Source organism: Suricata suricatta, chromosome 2 (assembly GCF_006229205.1).
Source record: "Suricata suricatta isolate VVHF042 chromosome 2, meerkat_22Aug2017_6uvM2_HiC, whole genome shotgun sequence".
In the NCBI taxonomy this organism is placed as follows: Eukaryota; Metazoa; Chordata; class Mammalia; order Carnivora; family Herpestidae; genus Suricata; species Suricata suricatta.
In genome coordinates, this window is record NC_043701.1 from 182374778 (window position 1) to 182389263 (window position 14486).

The 14486-nt window shown below is 54.1% G+C and overlaps 1 protein-coding gene across 3 annotated transcripts in view; it reads left to right on the forward strand.

Moving 5' to 3' along the window:
- PTPRE (protein tyrosine phosphatase receptor type E) overlaps positions 1-14486 on the forward strand; it is an 87673-nt gene that overhangs the window by 26643 nt on the left and 46544 nt on the right. The window contains exon 1 of one of the 3 annotated variants that reach the window (XM_029932778.1): positions 4409-4428. The exons of the other annotated variants lie outside the window; for them this stretch is intronic. The gene's annotated coding sequence lies outside the window, so the exon portion shown is untranslated. Of the gene's footprint in view, positions 1-4408; positions 4429-14486 lie in introns of those variants that run through there. 3 annotated transcript variants of the gene reach the window in all.

Sequence of the window (14486 nt, forward strand, 5' to 3'; positions counted from 1 at the left end):
CTCCTACCTCTTTCTCTCTCCTTCTCTCTCCCCCTTAGGCTCCCTGAATGCACCAAACACACCTAACAGCTGCCATCAGTTGGTTTATTATATAACTGATAACCAGTCTGTTAAGCGGAAGGCAGGCCAAGGACAAGGGTGTCCCGAAAGTCTTCTGTGTTAATTAACTGCCACCTCCGTCCTTGTGCCGGGCTCTATTTGCACTCACTTTGAGTTATGGTTTCCAGTACAATTGGTTTTTAATATGAATGGCCCCTACTGGGGGAACCAGATCAGTTCCCTGGTTGTGACCTGTCATCCGATGTACTAGTTTTCCCCTCATTTCAGGCAAGGAAAGGCCGTCCAAGTGTTACATTGCTTGTGGTGGAGATAATGGAGCCACGGATTATAAAACAAAATTCTGGGGCGCCTGGGTGGCTCAGTCGGTTAAGCGGCCAGCTTCGGCTCAGGTCATGATCTCACAGTTCGTGGGTTCGAGCCCCGCGTCGGGCTCTGTGCTGACAGCTAGCTCAGAGCCTGGAGCCTGCTTCGGATTCTGTGTCTCCCTCTCTCTCTGACCCTCCCCTGCTTGCGCTGTCTCTCTCTGTCTCTCAAAAATAAATAAAAGACATAAAAAAAAAAACAAAATTCTAGGAGAGGGAAATGGGTGTGAGAGCACCTGTTAAGGAGAACTCAGGTGCGTCTTCTAATGTCGGCCGCCAGTGCATCACTTCAACTTCACCAGTGGGGAGGGAAAATCCTGGAGAACCCATGATTGTCCTGGCCTCGGAGGAGCTGTTATTTGGGGGCAGTGCAGGGACCGGAGTGATGCAGGCAAGATGCTGGCTGAGTGAGAGCCTGACCCTGCGGGAGGCGAGAGTCAGGAATATTTTGGTCTCCAGTCCTGCAGCGAAAGGCAGGTGTGCCTGGAAGGGTCTCTGGTCTCTCCGACGACGCCACCTGCTGGTCATCTTTGCCATCGCGCCCAAGTGTCCAGCGACGGCGCATGCGTGGAGGCAGGGGCCCGCCTGGCTCCGCCTCGCCTCCACTGGCCTTGGTCCCTGATGCTTCCAAGTTGAGCCCGTAAAACAAAATGTGAACTATGCTACTTTCCTCACTTGAAACCCCCTTCTCGGACACTCCTGCCGCTCGGCTTTCCCTTTCTCACAGCACGCTTGTTTTCATGGGTCTCTCTGCCCCGTTCGGCTGGAAGGCTCCAGGGGTCACCCTGGCATCCCTGAGGGCATCGGTTGGTGCCCAGCAGCAGAAGTTCGGCAACTATGCGTGGCACCTACATTTCAGTGCAGAAGCAGTGCCCTGTGCACCGGGATGTGGCTGTCACTGCCCTTCCCAACAGCTCTGAGAAGCCATGGGTGTCCCCGTGAATCCTGATGGGCAGGCCTTGGATCCCAGACAGGAGAGTCCCTGGGAAGCAAGTGCCTTGACCAGTGACACGTAGAGGCGCCCAGGTGTGAACCCAGGGCTCTTGTTCACTGGCCTGACTACCTCCGGGAGCCTCTGGGAGAGTTCAAGGGCTATGGTGGGCAATACAATGCCCCGAGGATACCTCTGAGGTCATGGTCACCCAGCAGCTCAGCAGTTTCCTAACCCGCAATCCCAACTTCCCCTATCCCTCCCAGCAGACACAGTGACCCCAGGAGCCCAGACACTTAAATTATCCACTGACCCCTTCTCCCAGCTTCGCTGAAAACAAGCCGAGCTCTCCACCCAGGCAGGAACAGCAAGAGAGCCCGACCTCAGAAAACGGCTGCAGACTCAGCGTCCTCCCACAGCCAAGCCCTTGACCTTCTGGGTTTCTGCTCAAGTCAGTGGTCGTCACACATGCTTACGCCACACTGGGCGTGGGAGACGTGTCACTTCCTGCCTGTGGCCGCTTCCCAGAGGCAGGAATTAGGGTTTTAGTCACCGGGTGGATCCGTGTGAGGCAAAGCCTGGAGCAAACGTCCCAGTGGCTTGGCCCCAGCCCCGGCGCACCCCCACCGTGACCCCAGGGAAGTCCTTTCCAGGGAACAGCTGGTCTCCCGGTCGGGATGGAAACCCTTTGAAGGCAGCATCTGTGTCTAATCTGACTGATCAAACAAGGCCTCCTTCCCTGCCCTTAGCTCAGAAGGTACTCCGTAAATATTTGTTGAATGAATAAACAAACAAATCTCTATTACTGGCTCCTGGTTGTCCTAAAATCAGCGTTTCTTTAAAAATTCATGAGTGCCATAATGTTTCCCAGTGTGAGAGCAAAGCATATTATGAAATAGGCATGAATTTTCTATTAAAGAGAAGAGTATCTATTTATTAATATTCCCAAAGGGTAGCTTTTTTTTTTTGGTGCACTGCAGTTATAATTTTCCGTAATTATATGGTGTTGATTATATTTACTGACAGAGCATCACTATAGAAAAGTGTCACCCTGGCACTATATTACTTAAAGGGTTTGGCCTTATCAGATGGAAACTAATCAATTAGGTGGCAAAGAGAATAGTCTCCCCCAGAACTGGAAGGAGGGGGAGGTGAGCTGTGGGTCTGGACTTGTGCCGTCAAAACACACAGCAGGCAGCAGCTCTGTGGGAAAGGTGTTGTGGTAATTTAGGAATGGAAGGGAGTCTTACTTTTGAGTGCCCCTAGGGGCTGGTGGTGGAAAGGATTTTGATACGGGCGCCTCAGTTAGATGTCCGTCTTTGGCTCAGATGATGATCTCAGGGTTTGTGAGCTCAAGCCCCACATCGGGCTCTGTGCTGACAGCTCGGAGCCTGGAGCCTGCTTCCGATTCTGTGACTCCCTCTCTCTGCTCCTCCCTTGCTTGTGCTCTGTCTCTCTCTCAAAAATAAACATTAAAAAGAAAAGAAAGGATCTTGATAGAGGTCAACATTATGGGGTGCAGCCTGTTGAGAAGAGTCTTGTAAAGAGTCCCACAGTGGACAGAGGAGGTGCGCGGCGGGAGATCCCTCAGGGCAGGGCTGTGGTTATGTTGTTTACCGACATACAGTAGGTGCCGGTACACAGTGATGAATGAATGAATGAATGAATGAATGAATGAATGAAGATACCAGGGACTACTTCCTTGAGACCCAGATGGGAACCTGCCTCAGCCATTCTTTAGCCGTGTGACTTGGACCAGATTGCTTCTACTCTGTGGTTATGGTCATCTCGGCTCTGGGAGAAGGATTTAACTTCTCCTTTCCAGATCGGCAGAGCAGAGGATGAGGGGCCGTGAACTTGCTCACCACCTAATGTCCGTGGCACCCAGGGGACCTGGGATCCCCCTTTGCAATGTTACCCCCAAAGCATTCAGCCTAGACATTGTCAGGAGCCCGTGCTGGGCTGTGTACCCACCGCACGGTTGGGTGTCCAAGGAGGGTCTGCGGCAGCTTCTTTGAGTTAGAAAATGTAGAGACCTCTTTCTGTAGTTGCAATTTGCAGGCAGACTTTCCTCCAAATAACCAGAGGCGTGGCTATAAATAATTCATGCTCATTGTTTGGCCCAATTAAGATTCTTCAGAAATTGGGGGCAATGCTTGAAGTCGGTGTCCCCTGAGGGACGGTGACACACCCTGTTGGGCTGGACCGAGCTCCGGACCTAATTAGATATTTACCCAAGAGACCGGTGTGACGAGGGTGGATTTATTTTTAATAAAAGAAGATTAAAAACTGTGTATCTACAGATATTAAGAGAAAATGAACCAAATTAAAGTCCTCCCACAAAGTGGAGAGCGGTGGCCATGGCCTGAAAAGAGAGGTTTCGCTTGGAATTAGTCAAGCTTCTTGCCTTGAGAAGGGAGAACATTCTGAAGCCCCTGTCTCCCCTCCCCAGCGGCCCCCGCCCCATGTCAGCATCCTCCGGTGGGGTTCTGGGGGGACGGCGGTGATGGAGAACCTCTTGGAATCTGGAGACTGGGCCCAGGTGCCCACGGGAGGAGTGGCAGCCACAGGCCATGTGGCGAAGGAGCGAGGTGGGGACGACACGGTGGGAGTGGGGTCAGAGTGCGGCCCACGTGGCGCTCTGCCAATCCAAACTCAAGTTCAGGGCTGGCCCCTGCAGCCACCCAGCAACACCTGCCAGACCTGGTGTGCCCGTGAGAAGCCAGGTCTCCAGCCTTGACGCAGACTCTCCTCTTTTTAAAAATCTCAGATGAATTTAAAAGCCTTCAAACCCCAGACATCCACCCACTCCCTGAATTCAGCAACTCCGCCTACAAACATTCAGCCCCAAATAAATGAAGACTATGTGTCCACAAGGTTTGTCACCAAGCTCATGGCAGCTTTGTTCAGAACAGCAAAAACGTGAGAAACCACCCAGTGTGTACCGAGAGGAGCCTGGGTAAGCAGATCATGGCAGCTGGACACCGGAACATTCTTTACACTGGAAAGACATGGACACAGCAAGATGCGTGAGTCTCCGGAACCCGCCGAGTCCAAGAAACCGGACTCGGAAGAGTACGTGCTATACAGTCCCCTCAACGGGAAGTTCAAGGGCAGGCACAGCTAATCACCTCTGGAGATGGAGGTCAGAACTGCGCTGGCCTCCAGACCGGGGAAGAGCAGACTGACATCACAGCATGGACTACAGGATCGCAGGGGCTGTACGCTGGTCAGAACCCTTCAAACTGGAGGGTACAGTGTGTGCATGGACCCTGTGTGACTGTACCTTTAATAGAAGAAGAAAAACTTCCAAAATACATCCCAGGTTGAACCCAGGCTGTCTGTGGGTCGCGTTGGGTCCGTAGCCTCTGATCTGCAACTTCCGTGCGGGTCAGCATCCCGGGCCCCTCACTCTGAAGGTAGAGAAACATGTCCCTCAGTAGCAGGTGTCCGTGTGGTGTGACCAGGGCCAGGTGGGCAATAGGAAGGTCAGATCCCACCGGACTGGTGCCCCCTCAGCGGCCCCTGCAATGACCTCCATTGGATTTATTGCTGCGTCTTGGTCTTCTTTCAAACGCAAGGTTGGAGCAATGTGCTCAGCTTGTTTGGACCAAGATGGGGGAGGCTCATCCGCCTTCCTGTCCTCCTGATGGGACGATCTGCTGCGGGAAGGAGCCGGTGCCAGCGGGTCTCAGGCCGACGGAGACAAAGGGCATGGTGCCCACCTCTGCCGCGGCCCCCCCAAGCCAGCATCTGTGGGGTCTTCCTTTCCCTTCTTTGCTCTGGAAGTGTTTAGGAAATGTGGGCAGGGGATACTGTACTACTGAAAAATGGAAGGCAGGCATGCATGTGCACATGGATTGGGCACCTACTGTATACCCGCCAGACTAGAGAGTCGGGGGCTCAGGTGCAAGGGGAGACAGACAAGTCAGTCATTCTGGCTGCAGGGTGGGGGGAAGTGGCACCTGGGGGCATGGATTCCTGGAGACGGGAAGGCTGGATAGGGGTGTGCCTGGTGGAGCCAGTGGGGCCGGCTCGGGAAACACGAAGAGCTGGGAACTGCAGAACTCAGCTCTGGGCCATTCTTGCTTGGTTTTCTTTTTTACTTTTTTATGTTAGAGGTGGGGGAGGGACAAAGGGAGAGGGAGAGAATCTTAAGCAGGCTCCACGTTCAGCGAGGAGCCCCCTGGGATCAAGAGTCGACCGGCTGCGCCACCCAGGTGCCCCATGCCATCCTTGTCCTTCAGTTTCCCGTCTTGAGGTCCGATCGGAATAGGTCTCGGTGACCTCGCCAAGATCTGCATCGAGGTGGCCTCGGTGATGTGCGCGCTTCTTCTGTTTCCGGAAGTCCGGCAAGATGAGAGGCCAAATGGGCACGTCCCTTGATGAGAGGCAGGAGATGGCCCTCCCTGCGGCGTCCCCCTCCTCTGCAGTCAGGACCCTCGCCCCCTCTGGGTGGATCCTCAAGCAGCCCCTTCCCGGTGCTCCGCCACCAGCCCTCCCCGGTGTCCACTTCCTCCAAGACCCGTGACTTCAGAAGACAAGACACCTGGAAAGCGGGGGCCTCTCAGCCGCAGGGGAGTGCTTTCTGTCCCGCCCACCTGGGTCCCTCTCTTACATCACCTTCCCTCTGTGTCTCACAGACACACACACACAGCACTTTACTGGGCTTCCAGAGAATGACAGGTAACAGACGCACTGTACCAGGAACTCTAACAGGTGCCACGCCGAGGGTGTTTCCCCTCGGGCTCGGGGACGTCACTGTGTCCCTGGGCACCTCCGCCTCTGCCACCTCTCAGGCAGAACCATGCAGTGGTCAAGCAGGGCCTTTGGAATCTGGGAGCTCCTGCCTCTCACCCCAGCCCTGCCACTTACTGGGGCTCAGGAGACCTTCCCGGCTGCGTTACCGGGCCTCGTCCTGAGCCTCCCGCAGGCCCACAGCTCTGGGAGGGAGTGGTCAGCACCGGACCCCGGTCCAGATTTCTCTCGTCTCTCCAAGGTACCAAATGGCCGGTGCCGGCCTCGCCTCGTGTGGGCAGATGTGGCACCAAGAGTACTGGCCTGGAGCCTGGGCTTGCCATTCTGTGGCTCTTCAACGGTGTGTTCTGCTTAAGCCTGTTCATTCATTCATTCATTCACTCATTCATTCACTCATCTAATCATTTGTCCTCTACACATTCCGGAGAATCCACTGTGTGCCCTGGGGCTGTCCCCCAGGCCCCTCCTGGGCGCGGGTCTCTGACCAAAGCTGGAGTGGTGGGTCAGGTGGGGGATGGGCAGGGAGGCCAGGCTGGGGGCCTGGGTGCAGGGTGCACGGCAGACAGTGTACCTCCTGGGGGAGCCCTGCCCCCACCTCTGTGCTGTGAGGGTGCACAGTCAGGAGGGACAGCCTGCCTGTGCCCAAACTCCAAGTGACGCTCCCCGTGTGAACCCGTGTTCCGTTTGCGGGGACGCACAGGAGTCCTCTCAGGAGGGCGAAGACCCTTCCCTGGGCTCCCGGGGCTCTGGCGGGAGGCGGAGTCTGTGCGGCCTCGAGGCCAAGGGCAGCCCTGTGGTGGAGACGCAGGGGAATTGGCTCAAAGCTAGGATAATTGCTGGTTGACCGTGGACGTGAGCACTGAGGGGCCAGAATGGGAGCTGTGTCATCAAGTGTGCAGTCCTGTCCTTGTCCTTGACTCCAGGGCTGCGTCCTGCACAATGCAAATCCATTCCCAACTGCATGGTCTTTGCTGATGGATCTCTGGAGCCCAAGTTCAAGTATTCTCTAATATAAGCAGTTTTTTCACTAACGTTCTGCCGTTTGGTTGGCCACAACAGAAATCTACTTAAGGACACTTCAGCATTAAAAAAGAATAATAAACTAAAATTAAAAACTGGCTAGTCTCACCAGGGCTCAGTACTTAGGTTTTAGAGCTTGCATAGCTAGATAAATCTGGGTCTATCTTTTCGTTTATTTTATTTTATTTACTTACTTAAAGTTTATTTATTTTGAGAGACAGAGAGTGAGAGTCAGCGAGGGAGGGGCAGAGAGAAAGGTTGAGAATCCCCGGCGGGCTCCACACTGTCAGCACAGAGCCCCGTGCTGGGCTCAATCCCACAAACTGTGGGATCATGACCCGGGTCAAAATCAAGACTTGGCTGCTTAACTGGCTGAGCCACTCAGGGGCCCACTCAATGTATATTTAAAAAATACACGTGTGTGTGTCTGTGTGTGTACGTGTGTGCGTGTGTGCGTGTGTGTGTGTGTGTGTGTAATTCAAATAAAATACCTCAAACCAAACTATTTGGTTTCACAGTGACACGGAGGCTGGTAGCTACTGCGGCCACCCCTGCGAGTGCCCAGCGGTGCCCAGCGGTGCCCTGGGCTCGGTTTCGCACAGGTGGGGTAACAGAGCAGGTGCGGTTCCATCCCGAAGGCTGTAGCTTGGGCTCCACCAGCAGTGATGAACGTTAGCGGAGCCCGGTGGTGGGACAGGGGTGATGACGCCGGGTCTCAGCTCTGCCAGTGTGGTGTCTGTCTTCATGTGAGGTTGTGGCCACCTCAGCGAGAGAGTGTCATGGCCGCCAGCAGGGCGGCGCCCGCATCTCCGGTGACAAGGGCGTCCCTCCATTCTCCGCGACCCATCCTGGCTGCGAAGACCAGGCCTCCGGTGGGTACAGAGGGGGTCTGGGACATCCTGTGAGCCGCCAGGTATGAGCTCAGCCCCACATGTGGGGAAGAGACTCACAGAGCCGAGTGGAGCTGAAGTTAATAGCAGTTTAGGCACCAGGATTGACTGGCACCTTGTTCTATGGGAACATGCGGGTCACGGGACGGCCTCCTGCCTTTGGGCCACCTCCACCCTTCTCCTGCGAGGGGGTGCCCAGGACCGCAGGCTGTTTCCAGAATTAGCAAGTCAGAGCACTCGTAAGAAGGTAAAGCTACTGCTGTCAGCCCCCCCAAAGTGTGTGATGCCCCCCAAGCCGAGTGCATGCATTCATTCAGCACGCCATCACCGGCTCCTGTCAGGATGCACAGGCACACAGTTGCTGCCTTGTGCCCAAGAATCTTGCCACAACCCGTTATAGGTGCCCGTTGCCAAGGGGCGGAGAGGGTCCAAAGGCACCTTTAAAAATGCTCTTGGGGGAGGAAGAACAAGAGGAAAGGAAGATGTTGGAGCTCCAAGTTTCTTACTGGACCTCTTACCCTTTTCTTCCCCCAAGTAAGCTTTCAGGGGAAGGCTGAGCGTCTCTATTTGATTTTTATGTCGGCTCCACATTTCCTTTCCAAGGGCTTTGATTTCCAGTGGAATCAGCCTTGGTTTTCAGGAACGATTCTAGAATATGCATTTAGGTATCGATCTTTGATAGACCTGTGTACCCCGGCAATTGGCATATTTGCTGAGACCAATTAACCCAAGGTTGCAGCAAGACTATTCACCGTTTAGACAGAGGACATCGGTTTATCACCAGCCTTGGCACCTCCCCTGGAGGCAGGGGTGGAAGTGTTGGTTTATTTATGGATCCTGTTTGAAGGATGACAAAAATCGATTTGCTGACACAGCCCCGAGGGAAGTCACAAGGCGCTTGCCCGATTACCCCCTTGGAGGCGATCTGACCATGTTCTGGAGAACTCTCCAGCCACCACACTTAGCACACGGCTCCCTCCATCACCAGGACCTCCGCTCTGCAGGGCATCCAGCGCCCCTGCCCCTGGCACAAGACCCGAGTGAGAAAGGAGGGCAGCCATTGTGACAGCGGCATCCGTGCCCGCAGCCACCTTCCTACCTTGTGTTCTTTGGGGTTTTCGTGAAGCACAGGTCCAGAAAAGGAGGCAGCCAACAGTTTGAGGATGGATGGTCCCCTAGAAGGAGATTCATGGGACCTGTCCTTTCCTGCCCCAGGCTGTCCTGCCTCCCCGGTCAGCCCACCACCAAGTCACGTCCTGAAGACACCCCTACGGTCTTCCTGGGGGCTGTTGCAGACTCTGCCCTCTGCCTGCAGGGTCCCTCCAGGAAGTACAGGCCTGGCTCTCTAGGAGCTCACATCCAAGTTCAGAAGGAGGAAGAGATGGGAAGCATTTTGGAGCAGACGCTGCCAGCTGTGGGTGCCAGCCCAGACCTCCAGGCCCGGGCACTGGTGTGGAGAAATGGCTTCCCTGGGCAGTGGCAGGTGCAGGGCTCCGGATGTGGGGGAGACCCTGAAGCAGCGTGGGAGAGGCTGGCATGTGCCTGGGGGCAGCCCTGTGAGCCAGGGCTGGGAGGTGACAGTTGGGATGGAAAGCAGCCACCATCACCCCAGTGTCCCCTTTCAGTCACACTGCTTTGTCAGGTGCAGCACCTGAACGTCTCCATTAAAATTAAAATGCACCATGAGGCGAATGGAGAATAATTGGACTGCCTTTCCCAGGGAGTAAAGATCACCACTCAAATTTGCTACAAATAAATTGCTAGTGCCCCCCATCAGGGCCGTGGCAGTTTCTGCCTGAAAAGGTGACAAGAACTGATGACGTGTTGAGGCAGGGTCGTTGGCTTCTGTCAATGCTCACTTACGTCTGCAGAGGTTAACTGGCCGTCCTCTGGGCATTTCTTCCTTCTGAATGATAGTCGATTCTACGGTAATAATTTGGTTTCGGCAAAACCCAAAGACTTTCCCAAACAGAGCGGTCTCGTCCCCACTGAGGTGGTAATTTTTAATGAATAAGGAATTCAGTGAAGTTGCATCTTATGGGACGTGGACATCTGCAAGCTCCTACAAGGGTAGAGCAATGAGTTATCGGTAGTTTTTGAAGCTCACAAACTATTGGGAGAACTTGCACATCATTCATGATATTCGAGATCCGAAACAAAGCCTTCACCGTCCGCTCTGGTTTTCCGTGCGTGCTTTCAGGAATGAAGAGTTAACCGTTTACAGGCTCTTAGGGATTCCTTCATGTTTTCTTTCAAAATAAAAGGGGTAGTTTGGGGAAAATGTCCCCATCACGTCTGGCTATAGTTTTCTGCCTTCTTTGTCCCCAGCCATAGAAACCTGGTAAATCCTGTGCTCCCATGGGCTGGTGGTCGGTGGGCTCGGTGGTGATTAAGTGAAGTCAAGTCTGGCATTAGGATGGGTGAAAATGTGCCTTTGAGAAGCTTCCTTGTATCTTTACTGAGAGGGAGGACTTCATTCTTCCAGAATAAGCTCTCCGCTTTTTATTCATCTTCCAGAGGGCGAGATGCATAATTGGAATTATGCAAATTCGTGCATGGTCCATGGGAAATTGAACCTGAAATTATCCCTTAACAGACTGACTGACATGCGGCGTTCTTACAGGTCCCTGCCACGGGTGCAGGTAGAGCGCGGCCCTGTCCTCAGGAGGGCCCCTTGCCTGTGCTGATCCAGGGCCCTGCCTGGGAGGGGCCGACAGGGAGCCCGGTGCAGACGGGTACACCAGCAGTTGGGATACACTGTGCATGTCTGGGAGTTTAAAACATTCTCTTGTGAAAGCAGTTTCAGCATATAATCCAGAAATGCTCGCCCAGGTCTTTGGCGGTGTGCGTATAATAAAGCACTGAAATGAACTATAAAGGGCCTTTTACTCTTCGACACAAAGGATTTTCTAAATTCTTTGAAGACTGATTGCCACTCAGCTACTATGTCAGCATCAGGAGGAGGGTCAGCGGGGACTCTTAGCTTAAGATTCTCTGTCCTTTCCTTCCACGGGGCCCCTCCTTTGCTCTGGGAAACCCCTTCTCCAGCTTCTGAGCCCCCCATAAAGGAGATAGTTCTGCCCCCAGCCCGCTGAGGCTGGAACAGCAAGAGATTTACTGTCCTACTTTATGGAGGGGTAATCTGAGACGGCACCTCCAGCCAGCCCCTTCCTTCCTTCCTTCCTTCTTTCTTTCTTTCCTTCCTTATTTCTTTCTTTCTTTCTTTCTTCCTCTCTCTTCTCTTTCTTTTTTCTTTTTCTTCCTTCCTTCCTTCCTTTCTTTCTTTCTTTCTCTCTCTCTCTCTCTCTCTCTCTCTCCTTTCTCTTTCTTTCTTTCTTTATTATCTAATAACTTGAATTTCCAAGAGACTAGTCAAATCTGGGCAGAGGTTGAACTTCCAAAATGAAATCTTCCACATCTTCCACATTTTATACTCTCTCCCTCTTCTCTCTCTCTCTCTCTCGTAAAAGTTAGCCACTCATTTAACACATCATTCTCATTCTTGAATGGAAAGACTGTATCACAGGAGTAAGCTGACAAATCAGGGGCAGACCTGGGAGGATAGAGACCTTTGCACCGCCCCGCCTCACGGCCCCGGGCACGGACTTCCCTGCAGACCCCAGGCTTCTCCATGCTGCCCGCCAGGGTACATCCGTGCAACCTCAGCCCCCCCCACAGATGGGCTCCCAACACCTGGCCTCCTTCTCGTCCCCAAAACTGCATGGACACAAGAGTACCCACCATGACAAGAGAAGAAATGAAATTGCATATCATGTGCCACCATGGAGAACAAGTTACCTACTTGTTAGGAAAGAAAAATTGAGTGGATAAAGATCTATGCCCAATCACGATGCCAAAGTCTATTGATCTTACTAACAGGATTCCTCTGAAGACTTTAATTTTACCTCCAGCAATCCTCAAACCAAGCCTGAGATGTTTAAACAAATCTCCCATTCTGCCGTGGAAACTTCCAGATTCCCCAGGAGCCACTTGTCTTTGTGAAGCTTTTGACCTTGGTAACCTCAAAACAAATTTCCCGTCATAGGGGGCACATAAAAGTCCTTTTGCACCTAACAACAGGCAGCCCTTTTGTCTTCTAGAAATATCCTTCTGTCGTTTACCTGGCAAAAGACATTTTCAGATGTTATTTCATGAGATGATTGTATTTTATTTCCCCCAATTAAAAGGAAGAGTAATGAGCCTCACTGAAGAGCCTTTTCCTCCTCTATAGAGCTGAGAACTAATGGCCTAACAATTCGGCCTATTGTTCTGGGGCATCTGCTGTCTTCCAGCGTCAGCCATGAGGTCCCCTGCCTCACCCCCGGGGCCGTCCTACCTCCCTGACTGGCCTGCTCACTCATATGGTCCCTCTGGGAGCTTTAGTTACCTGCAGCTTGTCCTGGTGTGTGCCCTGTCCCGGGTTGCGCCCTGTCCCAGGGGATGCGCCCTGTCCCGGGATGCGCCCTGTCTCGGGTACACTTTGTCTCGGGGCTGTGCCGAGAAGCAGGCGAGGGCCCAGAGGTCCCGATGAACTTGGAGAGGAAGCGCCAGTGGGTCCACTTCCAGAATTGCCCTTTCATAAACCCCACGCTGAGGAAAAGCAACATCAAGAACCCAAAGAGCCCCCCTTAACCTCTTCTTTGACTCCTGGGCCGGCAGCTTCCCCGGCGAGGGCCTCACCCACGTGGGGAGCAGCCGCCCGGCAGGCCCCGCAGCCAGGAAGGGCCGCCTGTTTGGAAACAACGTTGGTTCCGTGCTCCACTCGGAAGGCCCACTGAGGCTTCTGAAGACACACCGTTTGTTCTCAGCTTATGTCACTGCTGCGTCGTGCCCAGCGATTTAAGTGCAGCGCGATCAGCTCCAACTTGTGAAAATAATTTCCGTCTCCTCGTCCCTCGTCGAAGAAAAACTGTCACTCGGTACTTGCCTGGTGAGAAAGTGCAAAACAAAAAACAAAAATTCAGGTCTTTGGAAAGCTCTCTGCCTGTGCCCAGCTTTCTAAGTGAGGAGGGAACTTGGTCTGAATGTCCCTCTACACTGTCGCCGCCCCGGTGTGCCTGCCCCGGACTCGGTGCGCTTGCTACCCAGGGGTCCCGAGGCCCAGGGCTGAGCCAGCTGAGGCTCGGTGGGGGACACACAATCTCTGGCAGAGACGGTTTCCCCGGGAGGAGCCGCCAGCTGCCTGAGGGACCCCACGCTGACCCGCGGGTCAGTCCCTGCTTCTCTGAAGCCCTGTCTCCCCAGGCCTCCTCTGCCCCCGTGGGCCACAAGCCATTCAGGGGGCAGGGCCCAGGACATCCCGCTCAGGCGTCCCTCAGGACGTGCTGCGGGGACCTGGGGGTTCCCCAGCTCCACCAGCCTCCCAGCAGGCCCCTTCTCCAGGGCATGCTGCATATCTGGACACACCTGGCCTGTGTGGGGGTACGGGAGACAACGGTGTATGGAGGGAGGCAAAACGTTGTGTCCCTGGGTCACCCCACAACCCAGTACTTCTGTGGGTTCAACTGCACAATTCTGTGTGCTCAGAATTCATGCCCTGACCCCCAAGGGCTCACTGTATCTCAGGGAACCCCAACCAGACTCCGCACGTGTGCCCAGTGGGCAGCCGAGCAGTCTCACCACCCCCCGGCCCCCCACAGAGCCTGGGGGGTGCCTCCGTCTACAACAGGAGCCAGTGTTCTCTGTCCTGACAGCCTGAGGGTGGCGGGCAGGCACCCCGCTGTCTCCAACCTCCCGCCCTCGCCTGTCAGAGCAGAGGCGGCCCCTGCCTCTCTGGGCGGCTGTCCGAGGAGGGTCAGACAGGAGGACCGGGGAGGGCATCACGGGTGACACCGTCCCCTGCTGGCATCTCCTTGTCATTTCTTTCTGGATTTCCCCTCCTTTTTCTCTCCTAACAAGTAGACTTCTTTGCTCGTCTCTTTTTTGAGATGTTTCAATGGTTTCACATTTAGATGTTTGCCATTACGTTTGTTCAAAGTAATTAGGTCCCAGCCTTCCCCAACTCAGATAAAAAGCATGCCCTTTGCATCTTTTTTTTTTTTTTTAACAAGCAACACCTCCAAAAAGGCGGGATCGCCGTGGGTGCTTCTGGAATGTGCTGAGGCTGCACGTTTGCCTGCTCACTGGGCTTTTATCTTATTACTTACGCCTTCCAAGCGTGTAAGTGTATTCACACCTGAGGCTCAGAAGAGGCAGGCAAGGTTTGGATTTGTTTCTCCTTTACTGTCAGAACACATCTCTGCTCTTCGAGGTTTTTCTCTTCCCCGTGCATAGCACAGTGACAGTCATGGCCGATGAGGAACGCGGCCCCGATTCTGTGGAAAACAGGTGCAGTCTAGCGTGTGCCAGCTGCATGGACAGGAAGGCTCCCAAAGCTCAAGGAGGTCCCTGACCCCGCGAGGACTCGCCAGGGGCTGACGCAATAGGAGGGGCCAGGGGGGCCTTAGCTTGGTGCCCGGTGGCAGA